Source organism: Alligator mississippiensis, chromosome 10 (genome assembly GCF_030867095.1).
Source record: "Alligator mississippiensis isolate rAllMis1 chromosome 10, rAllMis1, whole genome shotgun sequence".
NCBI lineage: Eukaryota > Metazoa > Chordata > Crocodylia > Alligatoridae > Alligator > Alligator mississippiensis.
The window spans coordinates 50,291,996-50,319,571 of record NC_081833.1 but is presented as its reverse complement, the minus strand read 5'-3'; the positions used below and the strand labels follow the sequence as shown (position 1 = coordinate 50,319,571).

Here is a 27,576-nt window from a genome sequence, read left to right as displayed (position 1 = left end):
AGTTGTGGATTTTACGAATTTTTGTTAAGCTACAGGCAAAAGCTGCTTTGCTGTAAATATGCTAGTCAAAGCTCACTCATGGGACATACATTTATAATACTGCTGATCTTGCATTCTTAATGGGTCATAATTCAATGTGATAGCTATGATTTTTGACATTATGGGATCTAGTTCAGATCATAAATGGTATACAAATCAACCAATATGGATTAGATGTTACTATGGTCCATAACTGCTAAATGAGGGTCATGATTTCTCACTAGCTAATAGACACTCACACACTAAATTATTTCATGGAACTCAGTACAAGCTATCTATCATAAGTGTGATATTTTTATATCACTTAAAAGAAAGGCAAATGAAAATGCATCAGTTCTGGCCACCCTGCCAATCCTGTATAGCTTTATCAATAGCAGAATGGATGCTTCCTACTAGGATTTGGTGGGCTCCCTAGACAGATTTTTGAACTTGTGTACAAAGCAAATTGTATTAAGTGAGTATTAAAACATGAATGGTGTATCATTCTCTCATTTAGCTGGCAGTATGTCAGGAATCTTAAGTGATTCATCACACTTTTAAACCATAATATCAGTCATTTTCATAATTATTCTTTAGAATTTCCCTTGGTCTCTTCCCTAATTAATTCCCCTCTCCCTACTTACCTCTCCACTCTGTTTACTAATATAATGCTCATTGTCTCTAAGGCTTCGTTTAGAAGGTAGTGAGGAATCCTTTTCCTTTTGTAGCATTTCCCACTAAATGCTATTTTCTGTAATCTATTTTTTTTTAATAAAAAGGAAAATGAAGAGGTAACGGTAAAAAAAAATTAAATAAAAAAATTGTTACGCACTTTCCTTAAGCTAACTTCTAATTCCAATAGTACTGTCAGTGTGTGATCCTAAGTATATTGTGAACATATACAACACTGAATTTGGCAGCTTAATTTTAAAATGTACATTGAATAAATCCTAGTTATTACTTATTAGGTATGTACAATAGAGCATCACCTTATCCCTTAAAATGAATTTTGAATTTTAAATTCACCTGCTCTTCTTGCTGCTGTATTTGGTTAATCCATGTTAAGTCAAATTACTCCAACAGGTTCTGCTGACACAACTGGAAGTGAATGGCTTGTTGAAATTCCTGCACAAAATTGAGGAAGAAAATCTAAAATTCAGCTCTCCCAGCTCAGCAATTGGCCACAGTGCCCCCCTCCCCCCCCAAACCCAGGAGGCACCAGTCACTGAGCCAGTGAGGGCACGGAGAGGCCACCCCTGTATGCTCCTCAGCAGACCCAGAAGTGGACTGGAAGTGCTTTTGGTCCACTTCTGGGTCCTCTGCTGAGCACGCTGGGGAGCCCCTGTGCTTCTGTAGGACGCTCCATGCACCCCCAGCATTGCAGCACTCACGAGCCCCTGCTACCTAGAGATATGTAGAAAAATCGTTTAAAGCTGCCTCTATGTCAGAATCTCTGAATCTTTCTGAATCTCTCTGAATTGATTCAGAGGGTTCCAATTTGATTCAGAGAGATTAAAGGGTCCTCTGATTCGATTCAGTGGCTGAATCTCGAAATCTGAATTGGGCCAAATCTCCACCGAATCAAATAAGGGACCGAAGCTTCATACAGCCCTATTAGACAGGAGTTAAATAAGAAGGAGAAGGAGCTAAATCTTCCCTTTTTCACTTGGCTGGTAGGCCAAAGATAAGCCCTTTCCTTTCCTCATGATGTTCATCCACTTGCCTTCTAATTGGCACTAAGCACCAAGGCCAAGGTCAATTATTTAGGTAACCCATGGCTAAATACCTAAACTGATCTCTCTTTTGCCTACTAATTCTCTATATCTCCCTCGTTGCCATGCACGTCTTTGCATCCATGGCTACGTTTTTTGTGGGTGCTCTGCTGCCCCTTCAACTACTGTTAGCCTCCCTCTAGCTTTCCTGATATGGGGTCTAGCAGGTGTTATGCTTGCTCTCAGCATGTCGGTGGGATGGGCGTTGCCCCACTTAGACTGAGAATTTTGCTGTGGGACCTTTCATGCTTTAGCTTCAGCCAGAATTTCAAACAGTTTATCAGTTGTAGGGTGACATCCCATGGTCTTACAGGATGCCTGGTTTTGAAATTGTCAGTGGTGCCTCATGGTGGACACATGCCACGAGGAGGCAGATAGGTATCTAATTTCATTTGACGATTTTGGCCACAATACACAAATCATTTTTAAAAGTATGACTTAAAGCACTTCTGAACACTTTATGCTAGGGTCATATCATCCTTTTTGTAGCTCCAGGGACCCACTATTGTGACTAGTAAAGAATCTTCCTTTACTGAAAGAAGGCAAAGATAAGATGAAAATATTACAAAGCAATACATATTTGCACTATACATTTGTCACTGCAGTTCCATTACTGGGTCCTGATATTAATAAAACACTGGGGGTTTGCCAAAACCCCCTGATGGAATGACAAAATTCTGTGTATTGTTATTGGGCAAAATCAATAAAAACATGAAAGAGAAAGTAAGTCATTCCATAACACTGTGGGAGTCCCTGCTGCTATAGATGTGTGTAGGCACCCACTAGCAGTGATGGAAGTTACAAGTGTGCATCAACAGGAAAAATAAATCCCCTCTACATTTATAGATTTGTAAACTCTATGGAAATGTGAGAATGATTTTTCTTTCCATTGAAAACTCAGGTTTTATCACATTTGATTGCTCTCAAATGAATTTAGTACCCAGTTAAATATTGGTCTACTGAGAAAATATTTATAATGCTGAGCTGAGGAATGCTTTCCTGTTTTGAAAAAACATGTTAAAATGAGCGCTGCAGTGAACTGGTCAGAGAAGAGACTGCTGGTTCTATTTAGCTACTGCAGCTGTTGCTGCACCAAAGCAGTCACTGAAAGCAGCACCAAGTGTCAGATACAGAGAGCAGCTTGGAAGAAGTGCCTGGCAAGGTTGGCTTTTTATCTGTACTATTTCTGTAAATCATGTCACAAATAGAGCTCAAGCTAGGAAAGAGGGTTCAGAAGGGAGGGTGTTATTATCATAGTATTATTTTAAGTAAATCCTTTTTTTTCTTCTGGTGGATCACAGTTTGTTAAGTCAGGGGAAAGATATCTCTTTTTTTACAAAATAGTACATACATATACTTGTGAACCAAATGTAAGATAATAATAAAGGTGGTCATTGGAGATGGTATTTACAGGGATGGAATACAGCTACAAAAGACTATAATTTCAGTTGTCAACTTAAAATACACACTGTGAGCATGTTTTAAACTGACAGTACATCAAACTTACTTGCTTTGGGATTTTATTTTCTTTTAAGGCAAAAGAAAGCTGACTTACTGGATAAGTTTTTCCAATCCTACACAGCTCTTGTTAAAATATTGATGTAAATGTTTTTCTGCCCACTCTCCCTCCTCGCATACGTGTGGTACAGAGGTCAACATGCAGAAGACGCACAGAGTTATTTCAGCTGCTCTCACTACCTTACATGCTCTGCTAAGCATATCAACAATTTGGCCAGTGCCGTCACATATTCAAGAATAGGGTGGAAACCCCCTCTAGGATTTCTAAAGTTATTTTCTCTTAAGGCTGTAAAACTCAAATGCCCAAGATAAATAAACTTCTTTTGAGTTTGTCATCCTGGTACTTAGAGGTGTTTAAAACTGTTTCAAGATGCAGATGCATTTCATTCTTGATTCTAGAGCCCACCTTACATAATGCACATAGTAAAAGAATGGAGAGTTTAATTAAAAAACAGCAACATTCCATGTACATGTGTTTATACTGGGATTTTTCAGGGGTGGGGGGGTGACAACATCACCATTCACGAGCTAGTTTCTGAAACCTTTTCTTGGACTTGGATTGGATGGATTCACTTGAAGTTTAATAAGTTTGCCAAGAAGACCTTTAGCTGGTCTGTATATGATTCCCTGCTATTTTTAATATAAATGTAATATTTTAAATCTATCTCTTGTGTCCTAAACCAGATTGTGTCTTAAGCAGCTGTGTTTAAATTGTAAAAATTCACCCTTGTGTCTGGTTTCACATCTGGTAACACCCAACTAAAGTAATTAAATGAGGTTTCAAAAAAGCCACAATATTATATATATATAAATTATTACAGCAGTATTTGACTTCCAACTAGATTCAGTAAAGATTTTATAAGTAGCTGGGCACTTTGGTTATTTCTAAAGGTGTTGATCAAAATACATAATGTTGAAAGTAAAGGCAGGCTTGTAAATATGGAGATTGGATAACATTAAGTTACCATAATTACTATCCATCAGTATGTCTCCACTTTGATGTCAACTATGTGCTTTCTTTTTTGTCTCAGAGAGGAAGAAACTTCAAAAGCTTTAATTTCAAGACAATAAAGGTCTCACGTTAATATGTGTGCAAGCTTTGACTGCAACTGGAAAAAAGTTATAGCATGGTAAGATATAAAGGAAGGTGAAATGGTGCTAAATATTCTTGTGAGTGACATATACATTGTACACATGCATGTTATATATTACTACATGTATTGCTATGTTTGATAAGTAAGTACCTATAGTATATGTATATTGTGAAAAGATTAAATCTGTCATGTTTCCACATTTCTACTAAAGATATTTATATATACATTTGTGTTTGATATAAAATAATTTAAATCCATTGCAATGTATTACAATTTTAATATATATTAACAATTATGTTAACACACAAGATATATCATTACAAATGTGTATCAACACAGTGAGGACTAAGTCATAAAGTAATGTCATTTGTAGTCATATACCCTTCAAGTCAGTAGACTTGAATAGTTTTCACAGGTGCAGGTAAAGGAAGAAGTAGTGAAATGTATGTACTTATTTCCAATTTGAATTTATTTTGCCATAAAAATTGCTACTAGAATGAAAACCTTCTGGCTAAATGTGAATACCACTGCTCAGTTTCAAGGCCCCAGTCATTTGACATTAATGAGAGTCTTTATAATGATTTCAACAAGCTTTAGCTCTAGCTTCAAAAGATGATAAAAATTCAACTTTATTTCAAAGATTAAATAGCACATTATTGTTAGGAGTTGGGAGGGCATGAGGACCTTTAGAAATAATACACTGAGGAAAGAATGGAAAAAAGATACAAAAAAGAATAATTTGTATAGAGCTCTAAAAATAATTTGTTTGGTGCTTTAGTTTTTCAAAGTGAAAATTAGAAAAAAATCATTTTACATTGACTGAAATTATTATTTTGTTGTTGTTTTTCCTTGCCACCCCAAAGAAACAAAAATGAAATGTTGAAATATCAAGTGTTCCAACTCTACTGAACATCACATAAAACATAATTTTTTAAAAATCTAGATATTATCCTGATTAGTACCCTCTGGGTAAGATAGTTACATATTATCAACTTTTCAGGGCTGATCTTATAAAATGCTGAGTACTGACCAGCGCCCTGCTCAAGACAAAATCATCCCTGACTAAAAATCATCCCAGCAAAGTGTCTGTCTAACCTGCTCTTGAAAACTTCCAAAGATGCAGATTCCACAGTTTCTCAAGGTGGCCTGTTCCAATCCTTGACTACCCTCACAATTATCGTAATCTTTCACCTAAATTTCCCACGCTGAAGTTTAAAACCATTTCTCCTAGTTCTATCCCCTAAAGCCACAGAGACAAGCCCATCTCCATTCTCTCTATAATCACCCTTCACGTATTTGAAGATTGTTATCAAATCCCTCTTCAGTTTTCTCTTCTCAAGACTAAATGACCCCACTTCTTTCAGCCTTTCCTCCTATGCCTTGCTTCTAAGTCCCTTAATAATTTTTGTTGCTTTGTGCTGGACTTTTTCTAAACAGTCCACATCCTTCTTGAAGTGTGGGGCCCAAAACTGGACACAGCATTCCAGGTAAGGCTTCACTGTGCTGAAGAGTGGAAGAATCACTTCTCTTGATTTGCAAGTGACATTCCTTTTAATACACCCAAATATGCTGCTGGCCTTTTTTTTTGCAACAAGAGCACATTGTTGGTGCATATTTATATTATGGTTTACTGTATTCCCAGATCCTTCCCTACAGTACTGCAGCCTAACCAGTCATTCCCCAGTCTGTATTTGTGCATGCAATTATTCCATCCCAAGTGCAGGACATTTCACTTTTTCTTGTTGAATCTCATTTGATTGATTGCAGACCATTTCTCTAGTTTATGCATGTAATTCTGAATCCCAGCCTATCCTCCAGTGCATCTGCAGCTCCACCCAACATGGTTGTCACATGTTATTTGCTTTATGTCAGAGGGACCATGAACTGCTTCATTTGGGCAATACTGTAAATGTTACAAGAAAAAAAGCTCTGAAACTGGGAAGATGCCATTTGATTGCAGCTATGACTAGCCAGAGTACCCTGTGCATCTTTATTTTATTTTTATATGCACAGCAGAGGAAAAACAGATTATTTTGGATATGGGTAATGATAAAAAAATCCTGTTAAAATCAAGTCCAAAAATAATTTTTCCTTTAGATTCTTAAATATGGATATATGTTTACCTAGCTCTTGACTTTATAGCTTGCATCCACAATTTTTGCTTTAGCAAAAATGAGCTAAAAGATTACTCTGAAGCTTCTAGTATTATATTACATATAGGCTGTTTGCAGATATTAAAAAACCCCAAAACCATGCTTTACCAGAAGCAGCAGTGTGGTACTTCAACCCGACTCTGAAGCTTCTGTATAGATTGGGCACGTCAGCGGGGCTTTTTTGTGCTCTTATATAAAGCTGATTCAATCAACTATCAGATAAAAGCACCAACCTCCCACCCCACACTAAAGTAGCCGGTCTGTACAGATGTTAGTAGAGCTGGGTCAAACTAACACACTGCCTCTTTTGGTCATGCGCTAGGCTTGACCCAGGAGTGCACCAAGTTTGCCGTGCTGTTTTTGGGTTTTTTTAACACCTGCAAGTAGCCGCAATTATGTGATTACTGAACTGAGCTTCCCTAAAGCTATTTGCGAAAAAAGACTGTATTTTAAAGTACTTCCTTAGGATTGATTCAATACTCTGATTTCTCATTTAAATAAAGCACCTGTTGAAGTTTGTTGTCTGATTAAGGAATGTGAGATCAGGCCCTATTCATTTAAGTCAATGGGAGTTTTGCTTGAAGAAGGATTGAGTAAGGACTGCATGATTTGGCCCTGAATATCTGAAGTCTATTATTTACATTTGGGTTGCAGGAAATACATTTTATTATTAAAATCCCAAAGTTTCAATAAGAGTAAAAGGTAACACTATCTTATTGTGGGAACCAAATAGATCAAAACTTTTTCAGAAGTTCCTTAACTGTGGCTTAGTTTTGTGCCAGCTGTTGTTTTAATACTATAAACGGAAGAAAACAACACTTGGGTGGACATTTAATTCGGTCTCTGCAATAGCAAACATTAACCACTGGCCTACTATTGGACCACCTGCAATGTGTTAGTCATTAGAAAGGTCGCTGTTACTGAACATTTTAAACTGTGAATAGCTTCAGATTAAATTAGGTGTAAAAAAAGTCATTTCCTCTCAGTGATAAACTAAAACACCTGCAACACAGCTCAAGTTTACCATGAGAGACCTAAACTATTGCTCTGAAGCTATACCATTCAAGAATGCACAAAAGCTGAGTTTTGTTGGATAAGAATATATTGATCTTGATTATTATGGAGTTGCCAGGTACACAGCTAGCTAGTTACAATTTAGGTTATATTATGCGCTAGTAAATACAAAGTTTAAATTTTAATTGTGTGTGTATTAATTATATTTCCTCTCATGTTTCTCATTAATCTTCCTATCTTTAAAAAAAAAAATGTGATTATTTGGCCGCATCCTCTCTTCATTATAATAAGAAATCCAGCACCTTCAATCTGAAGGGAAGATGCATCTATTTCAGATGTTTCTACCACAAATATTTATTGGACCACTAGAAAAAAAAAATTACTTAAGTTGCATGTTGCACTGCTTCCCTGGATGCAAAGCTGCTCTATTAAGCCTCTGGTTGCAACTCTTAGGGTACATGTAGATGTTGCATTTAGATCAATCAAACTAGGGTACATATATTTGGAGAGTTTAGACTGGGCAAAAAGAGGCGGGCCTGATGTAACTTAGTTCACCTAAGGAGGTGCACTACATAGATTGGCCTAACTCATGCCCAATCTAACCTAATATGTATATATGTTCAGAGTGCAGCTCCAGGGCTGGGAAATCCCAGCCACTTGCTGCTTTTCCTATCCCCCACCACCCTAACTGAGCTATTTTTAGCCCTCCAACTCACCAAGCCCTGGACAGACAACCCCACCATGTGGATCCACCAACTCCCCATGTGAACTCACCAGCCCCCCGTCAATCCAGTACTGTTTAATATCTTCATCAGCGATTTGGATGAAGGTGTTGAAGGCACCTTGCACAAATTCACAAATGATTTTAAACTATGGGGTATAGTAAACACACTGGAGGGCAGGGAGCAAATTCAGGTGGATTTGGATAGACTGGGGAAATGGGCAGATCAGAATAGGATGCAATTTAGCAAGGATAAATGCAAGGTGCTGCACCTGGGGAGAAAGAATCTCCAACACACCTATAGACCGGGGGGTACCATTCTGAATACCACACCAATGGAAAGAGCTCTAGAGTCTTGGTTAATGCAAAAATGAACATGAGTCACCAGTGTGACAAGATAATAAGCAAGGCTAACTGCACTCTTTCTTGTATCAGCAGATGCATCACAAGCAGGTCTAGGGAAGTGATAATTCCCCTCTGTTCGGCATTGGTGAGACCGCAGATAGAGTACCGCGTCCAATTCTGGGTGTCTCACTTCAAGATGGATGTGGATAACCTTGAGAGGGTTCAGAGGAGGGCTACTCATATGGTGGAAGGCGTGCAGGTAAGAACCTATGAAGACAAACTGAGGGTCTGGAATCTCTTCCACCTCTGCAAGAGAAGGCTGAGAGGTGATCTTGTGGCTGCCTTCAAACTCATCTTGTCAGCAGGGAATAGGGGACACTTTGTTTACCAGGGTGCCCCTCAGGGGTTACCAGAAATAATGGCCATAAACTGAAGGATAAGAGATTTAGATTGGACATAAGGAAGACATTATTTATGGTAAGGGTAGCTAAAATATGGAATGGGCTTCCAAGGGAGGTGGTGCTTTCCCCTACCTTGGAGGTGTTCAAGAAAAGATCAGACAGGCATCTGGCTGGAGTTACTTAACCGCAACACTCTTTCCTGCCTGGAGCAGGGGGTCAGACCTGATGATCTTTGGAGAGTTTAGACTGGACAAAAAGTGGCCGGCCTGATGTAACTTAGTTCACCTAAGGAGGTGCACTACATGGATTGGCCTAACTCATGCCCAATCTAACCTAATATGTGTATATGTTCAGACTGAAGCTCCATGGCTGGGAAATCACAGCCACTTGCCACTTTTCCTATCCCCCACCACCCTGACTAAGATATTTTTAGCCCTCTGACTCACCAAACCCTGGACAGACAACCCGACCATGTAGATCCACCAACTCCCCATGTGCACTCACCAGTCCCCCATCAATCTCACCCACCTTTTCCCTCCACCTTGACTTACTTAGAAAAGCAAGGTCCTGCCATGGCTCCCAGTGCTGGTGAATATCTGTACAAGCAGGACCTAATCTATGATCACATGGCTTAAAATAAGTCACACGATCATGAATTATGCATGTGCAAGTAACCTTAAAGGCAAGTGCCTGCTCTACTACTTATACTTTGTTTATATATGTATGTACTATATAAGGACTGTTACATAGCTGTATATATCTATTCATGCATCCTTTCCATTTACATCTTCATCTCATCAGAACAGAATTTTGGTTTCCCTAACATCTCTGGGCCTACTTGCTGCTGTATCAAGTGATTTTTGCATTTACTAGGGGTAAAAGAGGCTGAGTGAGATGGATAGGAAACAAAGCCACAAGTGGAGAATCAGGGTTTTTTTTACATGTGTTTAAGATTTATGAAAATAGATATCAACCAGAAGCACTTGCCATAGTTTTCTCTCTCTGAAAGCTATTTTCACCTTGTAGGTAAAAAAAAAAAGTCAATTTAGTGCAATTTACAATGAAGAATTAGAAGGTGGTATAGGAAAGTCTTAGTTAAAACAAGAGATGGCTTTCTTTAATATTATGTCACTGTCCTATTGGTTTCCTTTATATTACATTTCCATATTACATTTTTATGGACCTTCAGAGCAAGAGTTACGCTAGAATTAGACTATTCACTTCTGGATTTGGCTTTAAATGCCCTCTGTATTGTGCCATTTTAAGATAATTTTATAATGCTGAAGTCTCTCTGATAATTATGTTTAAAAAAAATAATCCAGGAATAGAAACACTGTTTCTTGATTTTCAGTATCATCTCCAGTCCACAGGACCTTAATCAACCCCCCCCCCCCCCCCAGGCAAAAGCCAAATAGCTCTCTGTTTCCATTTTTCTATGACAGCTCTACTTGTACTAACCTCAGTAGCCACATTGACAGACTGTGTGAAACCAGGGAAGAGAAAAGACCCACGCCTTAACCCTCATATAATTTCTTTATGACAGATTTACAGATTTGGCAATGTTAACAATCAGCATAGCATCTTCCTGTACTGAACCATTTTTCCATTTCTATAATTCCTCCCTGATGTCTGATGCAGGGAGTACAATAAGGGCACTGATCAGGGGGCTTAGGTGTCTCTATTAATGCTGGAAGTATGGGAAACAAGCAAGAGGAACTTGCACTCCTGCTTGCAGATAAAGATCTTGACCTGGTTGGTCTAACAGAAACCTGGTGGGCAAGGTTCCCTCTAAGGTGTGCACGTGCACAGCCATAGGGGTTGACATCGTTTACTTAGACTTCAGGAAGGGCTTCAATACGCTATCCCACACCATACTGGTGAACAAGTTGAGAGGCTGTGACTTGGATGACTGCACAGTCCGGTGGGTGGAGAATTGGCTAGAGGGTCGCACCCAGAGAGTCGTAGTGGATGGGTCGGTATCGACCTGGAAGGGTGTGGGTAGTGGGGTCCCACAGGGCTCAGTCCTTGGACTGATACTCTTCAATGTCTTCATCAGCGACTTGGACGAGGGAGTGAAGTGTACTCTGTCCAAGTTTGCGGATGACACAAAACTGTGGGGAGAAGTAGACATGCCAGAGGGCAGGGAACAGCTGCAAGCAGACCTGGACAGGTTGGACAAATGGGCAGAAAACAACAGAATGCAATTCAACAAGGAGAAATGCAAAGTGCTGCACCTAGGGAGGAAAAATGTCCAGCATACCTACCTACTGCCTAGGAAATGACCTGGTTGGTGGCACAGAAGCGGAAAGGGATCTTGGAGTCCTAGTGGACTCCAAGATGAACATGAGTCGTCAGCGTGATGAAGTCATCAGAAAAGCTAATGGCACTTTATCGTGCATCAGCAGATGCATGATGAACAGAACCAAGGAGGTGATACTTCCCCTCTATCGGGCGCTGGTCAGATCGCAGTTGGAATACTGCATGCAGTTTTGGGCGCCGCACTTCACAAGGGATGTGGATAACCTGGAGAGGGTCCAGAGAAGGGCCACTCATATGGTTAAGGGCTTGCAGGCCAAGCCCTATGAGGAGAGCCTGGGGCACCTGGACCTCTTCAGCCTCTGCAAAAGAAGGTTGAGAGGTGACCTTGTGGCTGCCCATAAGTTCATCATGGGGGCACAGAAGGGAATTGGTGAGGCGCCCCTGGGGGTTACAAGGAATAATGGCCATAAGCTAGCAGAGAGCAGATTTAGACTAGACATTAGGAAGATCTTCTTCACAGTTAGGATGGTCAAAGTCTGGAATGGGCTCCCAAGGGAGGTGGTGCTCTCCCCTACCCTGGGGGTCTTCAAGAGGAGGTTAGATAGGCATCTAGCTGGGGTCATCTAAACCCAGCACTCTTTCCTGCCTATGCAGGGGGTCGGACTCGATGATCTAATGAGATCCCTTCCGACCCTAACATCTATGAATCAATGAATCTATGAACTAAAAGTCTGGCCGCGCACCAACTTTTCAAGGCTACTCACTGGGAGAGGAGCTGAAGTTAAGCTCCAAGGTGAGGTGGGTGCGGAGGCCTGGTGTGGGTTCCGCCTGCTCCAGGGAACTTCTCTGCTCCCCTGCATCAACTTGGGGAGCAAGAAGGCATGTGGCATCAGGGCCGGGGAGTGGAGCACTTCCCCGAAGCCAGCTCTGCCAGCTCCGGGGAACTGCTCACGGGCTCCGCCAGCTCTGGGGAAGTGCCCCACTCCCTGGTCCTGATGCCACGTGCACTCCCCGAGGTGATGCGGGGGAGCAGAGCAGTTCCCTGGAGCCAGCGGAGCCTGCATCAGCCCCCAGCTTCCAAGTCCCATCCCCCACTGCCTGCCCTGGGTGAGGAGTGAGGAGCTTACCTTTGGTAAGTGTCCCACACCACACCAAAAGGGGGAGGCAGGACCAAAGTGGTGCACTCATGGACCGAAGTGGTGTGTTCATGGACCACTACTTCTTAGAGGGAACATTGCTGGCGGGACCCCGCCCATGACTGGGCAGTCGGCATTGAAGGATACATACGGGTTATACCGGCAGGATAGATTGGGGAAAAAAGGTGGGGGGGGGGGGCTTTGCTCTATATGTTAGGGAACATTATACATCTTCTGTAATAAAGATGGGGACAGAAGAAGGGCAAATCAAAATCCTATGGGTCAGATTACAAGGGGGTAAGGGTAAAAGGGACTTGGTAGTGGGTGGTCTACTACAGACCCCCACACCAGGAGGAAAAGTTAGACCTAGAATTTTTGAAACAGCTCTCAAAGACAGTACACTCAAAAGACCTAGTTGTCATGGGTGACCTAAATTACCTAGACATGCTGGGAGGAGCAGTCAGCCAGGTCTGCCCTTTCACGTAGGTTCTTAACCTGCATACAGGATCTGCATCTAACACAAGAGATATGCAATCCCACTAGGGTAGATGTCTTACCTGACTTGATGCTGGCCACAGGGGAGGACTTGGTGGGGGATCTACAGGTGCAAGGTAACCTAGGGGATAGTGAGCACCAGTTGATAGGATTCACTATCTGGCATAAGGTGGGAAAGAAAACTAGTAGGGTAGTAGTACTAGACTTCCAGAAGGCCAACTTCAACAGGCTCAGGAGATTGGTTAGGGTGGGACTGAGGGGTAATCACATCTATGAGATGTGAAGGGTGAGAGTTCCTCAAGGGACTGATCCTACAGGTACAGAGGGACACCATCCCAATAAATGCAAAGGGAAGCAAAAGAGACAAAAAAAATCTTCTTGGCTGAGCAGGGAAATCCAGGAGGGCCTTCAGTAGAAAAAAGAGGCCTACAGCCTGTGGAAGAAGGGGGCAGCCACCAAGAAGGCTTGCGCTTGCAGGGAAACATTGAAGAAGGCCAAAGCAGATACAGAACTCAAGTTGACAACGAAGATTAAGGATAACAAAAAGTCCTTCTTTAAGTACAGAGGGAGCAGGAAGAATGTGCAGGGTAACATAGGGTCACTACAGAATGGACTAGGGCAACTCATAACTGATAGGATGGAACGAGAAGAGCTCTTAAATAATTTATTTGCTTCTGTTTTTTTGCACACGGATACAAATACACCTCCCAATGAGTCCTTAGTCTGGAGTGAGAGTAATAGCAATGCACCAACTGTTAGCATTGACCTAGTGAAGGGGCACTTGGAAGGGTTGGACGTATTTAAGTCGGCAGGCCCCAATGATCTTCACCCCAATGATCTGGAGGTTAGATAAACACCTTGCTGGGGTCGTTTGACCCCAGTACTTTTTCCTGCCATGGCAGGGGGTTGGACTTGATGATCTGCTCAGGTCCCTTCCTACCTTACCAACTATGAAACTATAAAACGCAAGGGTACTGAAGGAATTGGCCAATGATATAGCAAAACCACTGGCACAACTGTTTAAGCACTTATGACACCTGGGATGGGTCTCAGAGGACTGGAAAAGTGCCAATATGGTCCCTTTTTTCAAGAAGGGGATGAAGGAGGGCCCAGGTAATTATAGGCCAGTTAGCCTCACCTCAATTCTCAGCAAGACCTTAGAAAAAATCATAAAGGATCATATTTGCAGGTAATACAATGTTAAGGGGCAACCAGCATGGGTTTATAGTAGGCAGATCCTGTCTGACTAACCTGGTCTCTTTTTATGACCAGGTCACAAAGTGCATAGATGCAGGAAGTAGACATTATTTACCTGGATTTTAAAAAGGCTTTTGACACAATGTCGCACCCAACTTTTACAAGCAAACTGAGTAGCTGTGATGTGGATTTTCTCACAGTAAGGTGGGTGAAAAAAACTGGCTAATGGGACACACCCAGAGAGTGGGTCAGTTTCTCCCTGGAGGGATCTGGGCAGTGGTGTCCCCCAAGGCTCTGTCCTTGGACTAGTACTGTTTAATATCTTCATCAGTGATTTGGATGAAAGTTTTGAAAGCACCTTGCACAAATCTACAAATGATATTAAACTATGGGGTATAGTAAACACACTGGAGGGCAGGGAGCAAATTCAGGTGGACTTGGATAGACTGGGGAAATGGGCAGATCAGAATAGGATGCAATTTAGCAAGGATAAATGCAAGGTGCTGCACCTGGGGAGAAAGAATCTCCAACACACCTATAGACTGGGAGGTACCATTACAAGTATCACAACAATAGAAAGAGATCTTGGAGTCCTAATTGATGCAAAAATGAACACAAGTCACCTGTGTGATAAGATAATAAGCAAGTCTAACTGCACTCCTTCTTGCATCAGCAGATGCATCACAAGCAGGTCTAGGGAAGTGATAATTCCCCTCTGTGCAGCACTGATGAGACCACAGATGGAGTACTGCATCCAGTTTTGGGTGCCTCACTTCAAGAGGGATGTGGATAACCTTGAGAGGGTTCAGAGGAGGGCTACTCATATGGTTGAGGGCCTGCAGGTAAGACCGTATGAAGACAGACTGAGGGACCGGAATCTCTTCCGCCTCCGCAAGAGAAGGCTGAAAGGTGATCATGTGGCTGCCTACAAACTCATTGGGGTGGGGAGGGGTCAGCAGGGAATAGGGGGAACTCTGTTTACCAGGGCACCCCTCGGGGGTTACCAGAAATAACGGCCATAAACTGAAGGAGAATAGATTTAGATTGGTGTCGCAGAGCACTGAGGTGCCCTGCTCCTAAAGAGGGGAAATTGTTAGGGAGGAAGCTGTAGCAGTGAATAAGGAGCCCAGCTGTTGGTTGCCAGGGCAACCAGAGGAGGTTAGCTGACCAGAAGGGGCAGGGCCTGGCTCCCTTATAAACTCTAGGGGCTGGGGCCAGAGGCAGTTCCCTGCCAGCAGCCAAGGAGGAAGGAGCTCTCTCTCATGGAAGAGAGGAGCAGCCTGACTGAAGGTGCAGCGTCTGACATGGCTGAGGGATGGAGTATTCCCTGGTAGGCTGGACTGTTGTTATGGCCGGGTGGCTTCCATTTATGTTATAGCCAAGGGGCTTACGTTTGTGTTGCTGTTTGTCATCGGTGGTTTGAGTGAGGCTACTAGGGGTTGGAGGAGGCCTCATAGGGGACCCACAGCAGTGTGGGGACCCCAGCACCAGTGAGGGCGCAGCAGTCAGGGTGCACTGACCCCAGAAAGGGGACAGGTGAGAAGCCCCAGAGATGGGGCCGCGTTACTGTGAAGGCCCTGAGAAGGGGCAGCATTGTGGAGAAGGCCCCGAGAGAGGGGGCAGCATTACTGGGAAGGCCCAGAGAAGAGGGCACATAGTAAGATAGGGCCATGGAGAGCACTAGCGCCGGTGAGGGCGCAGATCAAAAAAGGTAGGGCCCAGAGAGGACAAGGGGCCAGATTATAATAAGGCTAGGACATAACAATGTCTAGTCCATTGGCGAGGCATGGGCTGCGGTATAGGGAAGGAAACGGAGCTGCAGATAGCGCCCCCTGGTATCAGGGCAATACAAGGGCAGCCTCCCGCTAATTAACATCAATTAACCAATCAACAGCAAGGCGTGGCAGACAAGAAGGCAGCCGGTTGCTCCAGGAACAGGTGCGTGGGCCACGTTTAGATCGGCCCAGAGTGGATACCTGTTACAATTGGACATAAGGAAGAAATTATTTACGGTAAGGGTTGCTAAAATATGGACTGGGCTTCCAAGGGAGGTGGTGCTTTCCCCTACCTTGGAGGTGTTCAAGAAGAGATCAGACAGGCATCTGGCTAGAGTTACTTAACCCCAGTGCTCTTTCTTTCCTGGAGCAGGGGGTCAGACCCGATGATTTACCGGGTTCCTTCTGACCCTAGAAATCTATGAAATCTATGAAATGACAGGTGTTTTTTTGCATATTCATTATGAGGTAAAGTGTCTGTCTGTGGACCTCTCCAGCAAAGTGTAAGGATAAAATGGGTGTCACGCTTTTTAAATACCCAACTCATAAAGTCCTTGCAAGGTAACTAAACAGAAAATTCCAAAACAAATGTTACTGCATGTCAATGTCTATGTGGTCAAATGAGCAAAGAACTAAACACAAGCTCTGTTGTCTGTGTATGAAAAACATCTTGATTATTCATAATTCCAAACTTGAAAATGGTCAGGTAGAGTAAAAGTGGCATGTTGGCTTTAAGTAGAGTATCACTGGGTGCATCTACACATTCATTAACGCACAGTAGTTACTGCACATTTAATTTAGTACTTGCTTAATGGAGTACTAACTAAATGCACAGTAACTACAATTATTACACAGTAGCACCAGTGCATGGTTTTTTAGTGACACTTACTATGCAGTAGCCTAATATTAATGCACAGTAGCATATTAGCACAGTTTTTGCCCGGCATGCTACCGTGCACTGTTATTAGGCTATTGTGCATTAAGTGTCTTGTGTAGACGCACCCATTATCACCACAATCAATGGAGTTTATGAAAATAAAACTTACTATAAGCTTTTGAAGAATTAATCCTGCAGAATTTGGTGCTAAACAGCAAAGATCAATCAATTAGGAGTGTATTTGCCTTCAAGTTCTAGGTCTGCTGTGCTTCCTTTGCAGTTAGTGGGCTTTGCCATGTTCTACCAGCTGAAGGGCTGGTATATTTTAGAGTTTATTACTTACGTCTTTTTGTTTGAATCTGAAGTAGTTCAGTACTTCCGCTTTTCATATTCCAACCTGTTATTATCCATCATCTTGTTAAAGACAAAGTCTGCCTCCCAAGTGGCTTCTTTCAGTAGGCTATAAAGCCAAGTATTGGTGTGCTAACAGAAATGACTGCATTAATGTGGGAACCACCTAACCTTTTTCCAATGTCACATCATACCATGTGTTCTGTGGTTATGGGCAGCTTTCTTGTATTGCCTATCAAGCCAAGATAATAAAATGTTGAGTTCCACTTAATAATATCCTCCTTGTTTGTCTCTAGGCAGATGTTGTCAACAGGAATGGTCACACATTTTGCAGATAATGACCTGGCATTATACAGCTGCTTTTGGTGAAGGCAAGTTTGTCATAGCTTGTAGAATACAAGAATGAGCATGTAACTTAATTTAATACTTAAAGGTAATCACTAATTATTTTCACATCTAGTGATAATTCTATGGGATATTTAATAATTATAAGAAAACGACTGTTTCAGTAACATTTATTTTTTTAGTAACAGACTTAAGTCCCATTAACTGACATTTAGCCTAAGTAAGGACTTCATCATCTGGCTCTTTATTTTTTAATTAAGGTTAAAAAAGTACAAATGAAAACAGAAGTGCAGAATTTAAAATACAAATAAATAAAATATAAAATACAAGAAATGTCATCAGTTCTATTAATGCATTGTGTATCAAATGAGTTATCCCACAATTAACCTTAGAGCTCATAAACAAACTAGGCATCTGAGCAGTTTTGGATCCACAATTTAGATTATTTTTGAAATATGAATATAATTAATCTCACATATTCTAATAAGAAAAGTTAAAAGTGAAATTGCCACTTACTGATTTAACTGTTTGAAGTGTGATCTGGCTGAAAGCTGAACTAAGAGAAGACACTGAAACTGAAATAAAATCTTCATGATATATGGTTACACAGGAAAGAAGGAGGTTATTCATAGCACTTTTTGTTTAATATCTGTGTAAAGTACCAAGTTGTTTGGCATCAAGGCTTTGGATGATAGAAAGATACATAGTTTTAAGACCAATTTCTTAGACAAAGTCTCTTGGCAACGTTAGTAGCTCAATGCAATGGTTAGGGCATTTCTGAAAAAAAAAAAAATAGCTGAGAAGACAACTTAATACTATCTGGATACAGTTTCTTTCTCCCTACATCATATAGGTTTTCCAGGTGCAGAGCTCAACTATACCATGCAATCTTTTTGAGAACTGAAGTCTTCCAACAGCCACCTGATGCACATTTGGACACATACTGAATAGAAAAGATAGAATTCCAGAGCTCTCTTAGGTTGAAGGATATTGTAGCAAAGTGATGCTCAATTTCCAGCCAGTGAACAACTACTAATCCATGGATTCTAGATTATTATAGATTTTAAGAATGAAGCTCAAGATTGAAGACTGATGATCCTGAAAATACCTTGTTTTGTGAGGTGGGCCACAGAATTTGGGCATATACCAAGAACCAGTGTAACAGATGTATATAAACTGCTTATAATCTATGACTGAGACAGAATGACAGCAGGGAAGATATTCACAAATTAGTTTGGAACCTGCTGAATTAGTTTAGAATGCTATGTGAGATCAGTATCTGACTGTCTCTTGTGGAATGAATTACATTGTCAGTGTTTAATGTATAATAAACATACAACCATAGGAAAGCAGGGCTATGGGATATGACTGACCGCCAATAAAGTAATCAAATAGAATTTGTATGGAGAAGACCTGGTATAATAGTGGGCAACAAAGCAGCATTCCTAGGGAGAAAAACTTGAGGTTTATAGGTTCACTAAAATAAATTTAAACTAAAGGAAACAATGGGTGGGGGGTGTTTTGGGCGGTATACTGCACAGGGAATATCAGTGCAGGGCATGTCCTTTCTGGAGCATGGAAAACTGGAAAGTAGAGTTTTTGAGTCACAATCTGTTTGTTCAGAAACGTGAGGTTTGTGGGAAAGGCTTGAATTGATTACAAAATGGCTAATCCTTATGCATGTTGAACCTGCAACCTGGATGTATTTCCTTCCAGACTATATTTTCTCAAATCATTACATGACAATAAATGTCTCTCTGTTTCCCAGAGATTTTCTTTTCTTATTTTGTCATCACCCTAGTCCTTTTTTTCCAATGTAATTTTAAATACAATTACAAAATATATAATAATAACCTGTCAATACTTACTATCAAGATTTTTCTTGACCCTAATTTAGTACCCCCTTGAGCTCTGTTAAATTTATTGAATGAGATGAACTCTATGCTCACATAATACTATATTCTGTTTGAATACTTGTTCTGTGTTTTTTCTTAACTTTCACTTCTCTCTCTCTCTCTTTCTCTCTCCTTATACATGTTTGGATATTTTTTCTGCTAAGAAGCTTTTTATGTTCTGTGGTTTAAATTCATACTAGGCCGTATACCAGAACTTTACCATTTCTCCTAATAGTTTTAGCATTTGATCTGTAAACTAGACAGGAGCAATCTCATTTTCACAATTGACGTGTAATCTGGGTGCACTGAAGTGTATACTTCCCTCTCCAATAGAAGAGGATAGTCAGCAGGACATACATGCTGGAGGCAAAAACTGCAGCTTGCTTGCAGTTTCCCTTTCTCCAGTGTCTCTATAGAGGAAGACCAGGACACAGTAGCTTAACTATATATGTGGTTTATTCAGGTGCAGAATAAAAGGGGAAGGGATAGAATAACTGGATATATGATAATGATAAACATTTTATAATTTGTTCAAGTCAGCAAATAACAGAACAGGTAAGTATAGCAGTCCCCAAGACACACCATAGAAACCTCGCCCATGGATCCCCAGAGGGTAAGTATGTCCCAACAATCAATGAGTAATCATTCCAAAATATAAAGCACAATGAACAGTCAATAAACACTCCAAAATATAAGACACAATAAGCAATTGATAAACACTCCAAAATATATGGCAATCCCAAATACCCCTTTCTCTAAAGGAGTCTCTCTTTCTCTAGCATAAACCCCCTCTGATGGGGCTATCCACTGTGTCCCTCCCCGGTGGGAAACCCCTAGCCTGAGAGCTCACCCTTCCCAGTGAGTACAAGTCCAGCATGTGTTCCCGGTGTTTCGTCCCCAGCTAGGCAAATGGTCCTGCAGTGTGTGCTCTGTCTCAGTCCCTTTGTGGGGTACATGACTCGTTCACACGCCCAGATGGCTTGGCCTTCTCAGCAAGTTGCGGGCCTGGGCTGCATCATGAATGCCCAGGGCTGGGACTCCAGTACAGACCTGCTGCACTGTAGAGCCTGCGCTGCCCACAAGCCCTTGGACCTGGCAGCAGAGAATGGGGCCCAAACCACCCCCTACCCCTCCAAGGGCCCTCGGCCCATCAGTGACTCACTGTGAAGTGGTGTCTGCACCGGTGTCAGTCCTGTGCCAGGGTTGGAGACCTGAGCTGCCTTGAGTGGCTCCCAAGGTCCTGGTCCCTCAAACCCTCTATGCAGTGATGCCTGCTTCATGCCAGAGTTGGAGACCCAACCCACCTCGAGCAGCTCTCAATGTCCCGGTCCCTCTTGGACTCTCCATGCAGAGATGCCTGCACTGGCTCACCATGCTCTCTCACAATGAGGGGTTGGGGACGCAGCCACCTGCTGCTCCCATCTGATGGCTGAGTCTTTGGGCTCTTCAGGGCAACTGAAAGTGCCCCCTGGCTAGCTCTTCCCCAGCTGTTCCTAAGCCCCAGCTTCTTCTTTCTTCTCCATCCCTTGTCGTCTCCTCCATGTGCTATGCACACAGCTCCTTATATAAGCTTTTGGGGCTCCACCCCAAGATTGAAGACTGGCCAATTGGGGGGAGGTGGAACGCAGTCTTCAATTAGGTCTGCTCCTCACTTTGCAGTGATGTAGGGGTGGGGCAGTTTCCTCCCGAGGCTTCTCTGATTGGTGGGTTTACCCCATGAATCGCTTGGCAATTCTCTAAGCCTGAGGAACCAGGTGAAGATAGGCAACCCTGCCACAGACACAATTACACATATGTAAATATGGGCTTCTTTACATGTGCAGGTAATGGCATGATGGGATCTAAGGTGTAATTCACACAGTCACACCTCCTGCCACACTACACATGCATCACAGGAGGAATGATTGTGGGATCTTACGTTACAATCCATCATGCCTCGTTGCTGGTGCAGGGGAGCCTGATTCAGGGCCCTCCCTGCACGAACAAGAATCAAGCTCCTGCAGCTGGGAACCCTGTAAGTTGAAAGGCTACCAGATGCAGGGGTGCCCCATGCACCCATGGGGCTTCAGGATCATGGCTACCACAATCCCCCCAGCTCCAGGGGTTTCACACACCCCTGAGGCTGGGAGATCACAGCAGCTGTGATCCCACAGCATCGAGGTTTCATGCACTTCTAGGGCAGCCATGTTCCCTGGCTGCTGGGAATTCTGCAGCCATCACAGCTGTGGAATTCTGGGTCCCTGTACTACCAGGACCCAGAACTGGCAGCTGCTGTGGCTGAGAGTCCCCTCAATTGTGAGACTCCCAGCCCATGCTGGGCATGGTGCACCCCTGCAGCTGGAAGCCCCGTCAGCTAACCTCTGGGGTTGAAGCTCCCAGCTGCAAGGGGAGGCCCTGCTACACATGCAAATTGAAGCTCAGTAGCAACCAGCCATAAAGTTAGTCTAATTTTATAGTCAGTCAGAGCTTTTTATGGCATGTTAGGTGCTTTGCATGTATAGCTGGTCTCAAAGTAGTTGTGCAATTAACCAGTTAGTTATGCAATACCTATAACATTTAGAGGGGCCTCACTTGCATGCATTTCCAGATAACATGGGTGGTATTTGGCAAGCAAAAATTGGTACATGGCAAGAGCAAAAATTGCATACACAGTTTGGAAAAATCTGGTGATGTCAGTCTATAGCATGGGGCTGATCTTCAGCAGTATAAAATGGCAAAGCTTCATTCATTTTTCTGTTACACTAATTTACATTTACTCAGAATCTGGCTGAAATAAATACTGCTCACCATGAGTATTAGTGTGGCAGCAACTGGCCTAGATTTGGCAGTGAAAAGCAGAGAATATTTTTTCCTTTTCTGCTTGGATGCTAATGCTAATACAAAGAATTGTTCCATCCTGAGTAAATGTACTTATTCCTGTGACTAGCAGGAATAAGTACATACATTTTAAAACTTGACCTTGTAAACCTATGTAACAGCTCAATGGTTAACTTAATATATGAGGAGTTCTTCAAAAAGTATGGGCCAGATTGATCTCCCACTAACTCCAGAGTAAATGAAGAGTACCAAAGGAAGAAAATGGAGATAAATATACCAGTTTGTCCACAAATATAAGACCCAATTCAATCAACCTCTTTTTCTCAGATCATTCCGAGTACTAATTACATTCATATATAGGTGCTGTGAAAAGAGATGGGTGAAAAAATCCAACTAAAATGTTTTTTCAGTGAATGATGAGCTGTTAAAACAATACTGAAAAAGGTGAAGAGGCACCAGACAGATGATGTCTGACTAATAACAATGGATATTAACATTTTATAGCTGCTGGCATTGATGACTGTCTCTGAATACAAATATATATTTGTTTTGGAATATAAACCGAAGTCAAAGAGCATGAATCTTACATTGTAACTTCTGTTTAACACTTGAGATACTGAAAACAGATAGGAGACCTCTCATATGCCATGTCAACATCATTTATGTGAGCCACATGCCTTCTGAATATTATCTTAGATATGCAGTTGGAAATAATTTTTTTAGGCTTCATGCTGAAGCCCTTAATCAGGCAAAACCTTCAGTGATGCCAGTAGAAACTTTGTTCAAGTAAAGAATGATAAGATCAGGCCCAAAAATCTAAATGAGCTATCTATGACACCACCAGGACAATTTGACTATGTCCACAGTAAAATTGGATTTGGCCCATAATTCTGCTTAAATTGGGACAGATGTTTAATGGGGTGTGTTGACATATGCATATTAATGTGACACAATACACTCTGGTGCTTATTGTGCCAGAGTTTATTGCTCCCGGGCACTGTGTTCACATCTGCACCTGGGACCACAGCACGCTGAGCTGGGTTGGAGCAGTCCCAGCTGGCTGGGGGCTCAGGGAGATCAGCCTGCCAGCCCAGGGCTGGTCTGACCCAGCTCAACATGCTTCAGAGGGGCTGGCTAGGGTAGAAGTGCTCGAGGACGAGAGTAGCCAGCAGGCAACCCCTGCATTGAAGCATCTGCATGCCCCAGCCAGTCAGGTCATCATTTACACACGTGCTGCTACAGAGTAAAAAACTCTGCATCAAGATAGTACTTGCATATACAAGTAGTACTCTGCTGCAGAGTTTATTAGTTTACTCCAGCCTAATAGTCCTGCACACGTTGATGCTAGGACATTTATTGCAGAGCTAATTAGACTACTCAGCAGTAAATATCTCATGTTGACATGCCCAATAATTTTTAAATTACATCTGAAAATATTTTATGCTAAATCAGTACATCTCTAATATAACCAAGGCTCATATTAGAAGAAATTGCTCTTAAAATAAGGATCTAAAGAGAAGTAGGAATAGTAAGAAACAGCTAAGCAAAAGCTATACTTTAGCCAATTGGAAATAACTTTTTCCCTAGCTATGAAAATAGTTACTGTAATTGTATGTCTTGAATAAGAATTAGTCTCTGCAGAAAGTGACCCATGGATGTCTGCAGAGCATTCAAGGCCAGCACCAATATAAACTTATTTTGTTGTAAACATGGCCCTTAATCCATCAAAAGAATAACATATGAATTCCATCTTTATTTATTTCTTGAACAAAATACGGTTGTCATGACATCTTTGAAGACTTTTCTATTGCTGAGTTAACTTGAGCTCCAAAAGACAAAATTGGACTCCTCCCGAAATAAAAGCAACCCTGTTTTGTGGCTTTTGTGGCTGATTACTCAACAAAAGCGTAGTTTTCAAAAGGCTAAATTAAAATGAATAATATTGTTCTCAAATCTCCTTCAGTGTTTTACAGCTGTTATAATTAAGAAGTTGGCCAGTATTTTTAATTTTAAATTTCATCAGTTCGTTTAGATTTAATTTGCTAAAGCGGTAAGCTTTATGCAAATTAGTTTTAAATAATTCTAAAGGAAAAAAATTAAAATAGCTAAATCCATCAAAAAGTATATGCATGAAGAACTAAAGTAACAAGAAGCCCCTTATTGCAGAGACCTCGCACTGATTGCATGGGTGTGGCAAGGCTCAGAGCAAGCCAGAGAGCTAAAATGACTTTCTATAGGAGAAACCTACAAACTACATCTACATATCAATTGAGCTAAGTGTCACTAAAGAAAACAAAAGAACTAAAATATCCACTTCAAAGCAAAGCCTGTAAGAGACAAGAAAAGCCAAGGTGCATTCAAAACATGACTGTAAATATATCCAGGTGAACACATCCCCCCTTTGATCAAACCTATTTCTCAAAGCAAACTTCCCATATCTGTCTAAAGTTTATGCTAAATTAGCAGTTTATACTGCATCTAACCTAACTTACTTACTGTCCCCAGTGGCTGTTAATCCTCGCTACCTCACATTTGCATTTATTAATTAAGGTATATTTCTTTTCATACTTCATCTGTCTCATCTTTACCCTGGCATTCTGTATTTTATATTTTATACCATTTAACTTTTAACAAATGTATTTTTCTTTAAAGTAAAGTCATACCTTGTATTACTAAAACTATTTATTGTAAGAACGCATTGGAATTGTAATCACTGGAATTGCATTGCTGCATTGGGGCTGGTTTCATGAATGAATGGGAGCGAATCTGAGTGAGTGATTAAGTAATAGGCAGAGTCAGATGTGGTTACAAGTTAATGAGCAGCCATTAGCAGCTGCTTTCTGCAGACTGACTGGAGGAAGGTATCAATGCCATTGTCTGGAACTCCATTGTATGTGCAACAAGGTATCCAGTTTGAGTTAATCAATGCTGGAGACTGGTTTGTGGGACTAGACATCCTCCAGTCTGCTCCTGCAACCCTTAACAATATCACTGTTAAATTAATCAAAATCACAAACTGTTTTCCAAAACTGCACCATCAGGCAGAACCCCAGTGACTGTGACTAACAGCTGTCAGGCACTACTCAAGACCCATGTGGGATAGCGACCCCTGGATTGGGCTGCCAAGATGATACTGGGGGATCACAGAAGTCCGCCAGAAAGGGATAAAAGGCAGTGAAGCGTGACCCTCAGTGGTGCCGTCTCATCCAGCACCCGACCTACTGAGACAGAAGGATGAGCTGGTGACCCCCTTCTGGAGAAGACATCACCTTGGAGGAAGCTGACCATCAACAGCAGACTCCAGTGCTGAGATAGGTATAAACCAACATTGGTGCTACACTACTATTGCAGCAATTGCATGTGCGAGTGTGTATATGTGTGTGTCAGTGTGTGTTAAGGTGACCAGTACCTGTCATAACTCAAAGTTTATAACTTCACATCCCATCTAATAAATTAGAATTTATGATGATCCTGAGAGTCGGTCCTTTGTAGCCAACACTAATGTACATATACATGCAGAGAGCAGTAATTCTTATTTTATATTACTGAAGAACTTTTTTTACCAATCAATATATTTTATAATTATTTAAGAAAGGAGAGAAGTTTTGGAAGTTAAGCCAGTTCTGGAAAATTTCTGAATGTTAAGAATAATATATGATCAACTTTGCCACTTAACCAAAGATGATAGAAATGTAAGCATTGTTAATATTGTGTAAATGAATATGAGTGTTCTTGCTCCTGTCCTCCACTGGAATTTGATTGTGTTTCCCTGTGCTGGATGCCAGTGGGACCTTGCATGAGCATAGGACCTGGCTAGTGGATCAACAGGAATTAGGTACCTAGTCTGCCTTAAGTGCTTTTGAAATCCCAACAGGTGCCTATCTGCATCTTAAGCTACATAACTAGTTCATGCTCCCATTAGAATCATTGGAATGATTTCTAGGATTTCAATGCAAATTGAATCAGTCAAGTATTTAAGTAGTTAAAATGAGAATAACAAGTATTTTTCTATGTGGAAGTTATAGGTTCAAGCAAATGGACTAACCTTCCCATGGTTACCATTATAATGTAGGCTGCTAAGGATGAGAACTATTAAATAAGTGTTTGGATACTGGTTAAAGTTATGATTTTCCTCAAAGGCTTGGACAACTGGCATATTGGAAGAGTTTTGTTATAGCCTCAATTATCAGGGATGAACTGGGCATCAGGGATAAACTGGCAACAGGGCATTAGTTTGTGTGCCCAGTAACAAATTATTAGCACTACTGGAGCTACCCACAACATTAGGGAAAACTAACCTGAAATTTACATGTTTACAAGAGTGAATCAACAGCCATGCATTATCTAATGCAGTTGACCCGGCATTAGACATCAGTTTGCAGTGCAATATGTATGTAAAAAAGGTCTAAGTAATTTTATAGTCGGTGCACAGGCATCACACTATGAAACAATGAGGTAATAGCAACTGTTGACAAAGCTTGGATGCTACCATATTGGGTATGTTGCATTCAGCATAGGCACCTCACTGTCAGCGTAATATAAATAAATTGAAGCGAAGTCAGAGAGGAGCAACAAAGGAGATTAGGGGCTGGAGAGACAGATTTATGAGGAAAGATTAAGAGAGCTATGTATAGACTGTCTAAACAATGACTAGGTAGGAGATATGGGGCAGGTATCAGTCTATAAATCTTTCAAGATTATAAATATACCCATAATTAGAAAGAATTATCAAGTGGTATTCATATAATATAACTAGGAACTAGAGGATTAAATGATGAAAAGGAACGTTAGGAAAACTTAGCACTGTGATACATTAAATTGGAAGAAGGAAGAAGGAAGAAGTCTTGTAGAACGGTCTCACTACTGAGCAGCATAATTTAAGACTAGATTATACAATAGATTAGAGCACTGGTTCCCAGTCTGTGGTATGCATTCCACCAGTGGTACACAGACAACCTGTCAGTAATACCTCTCAGTACTCCCACCAGCAGCAGCAAGTGGGGGCACTCAGGCCACTCGTGCCCGGTGCAGGCGCCTGGTGGGGTGCGGCTCCAGCCAGTGCTGCACATCACAGTGAGGGGTGCAGTCTTTGCTGGGCCATCTGTACCACCAACACTCTCCATGCATACGTGCAGCTCTAGCACTCATGTGGCATGGACGGGAAGCTCTGTACGCTGAAGCCAGCTGCCTTCCCCCCCAGGTCTGCGTAGTGTGGGAGGGTAGCCCCAGGAATCTTCTTCTGGGAGGCAGAGAAGGAACCTGGCTCCAGTATGCAGGGCTTCCCTCCCATGCCTGGTGAGTGCAGGGAGCGTCGGCGATACAGACTACCCAACAAAGGATGCGCCCCTCACTGCGATGTGAAGTGCTGGCCAGAGCCATGCTCTGCCATGCAC

The 27,576-nt window shown here is 41.8% G+C and overlaps 1 long non-coding RNA gene across 3 annotated transcripts; it reads left to right on the top strand.

The window, feature by feature from the left end:
- The first annotated feature begins 2,884 nt into the window (after positions 1–2,884).
- Positions 2,885–25,652, top strand: LOC109285669 (uncharacterized). Of its 3 annotated transcripts, XR_009455266.1 has the most exons (5): positions 2,885–2,952; positions 4,340–4,438; positions 8,729–8,894; positions 17,423–17,501; positions 25,229–25,652. It is a non-coding gene; the product is annotated as an uncharacterized LOC109285669 (long non-coding RNA). The 3 variants fall into 3 exon arrangements; XR_002093480.2 differs by lacking the exon at positions 25,229–25,652 and having other exon boundaries at positions 17,423–18,309; XR_002093479.2 differs by lacking the exon at positions 25,229–25,652 and having other exon boundaries at positions 8,726–8,894; positions 17,423–18,309.
- The last annotated feature ends 1,924 nt before the right edge of the window (positions 25,653–27,576 follow it).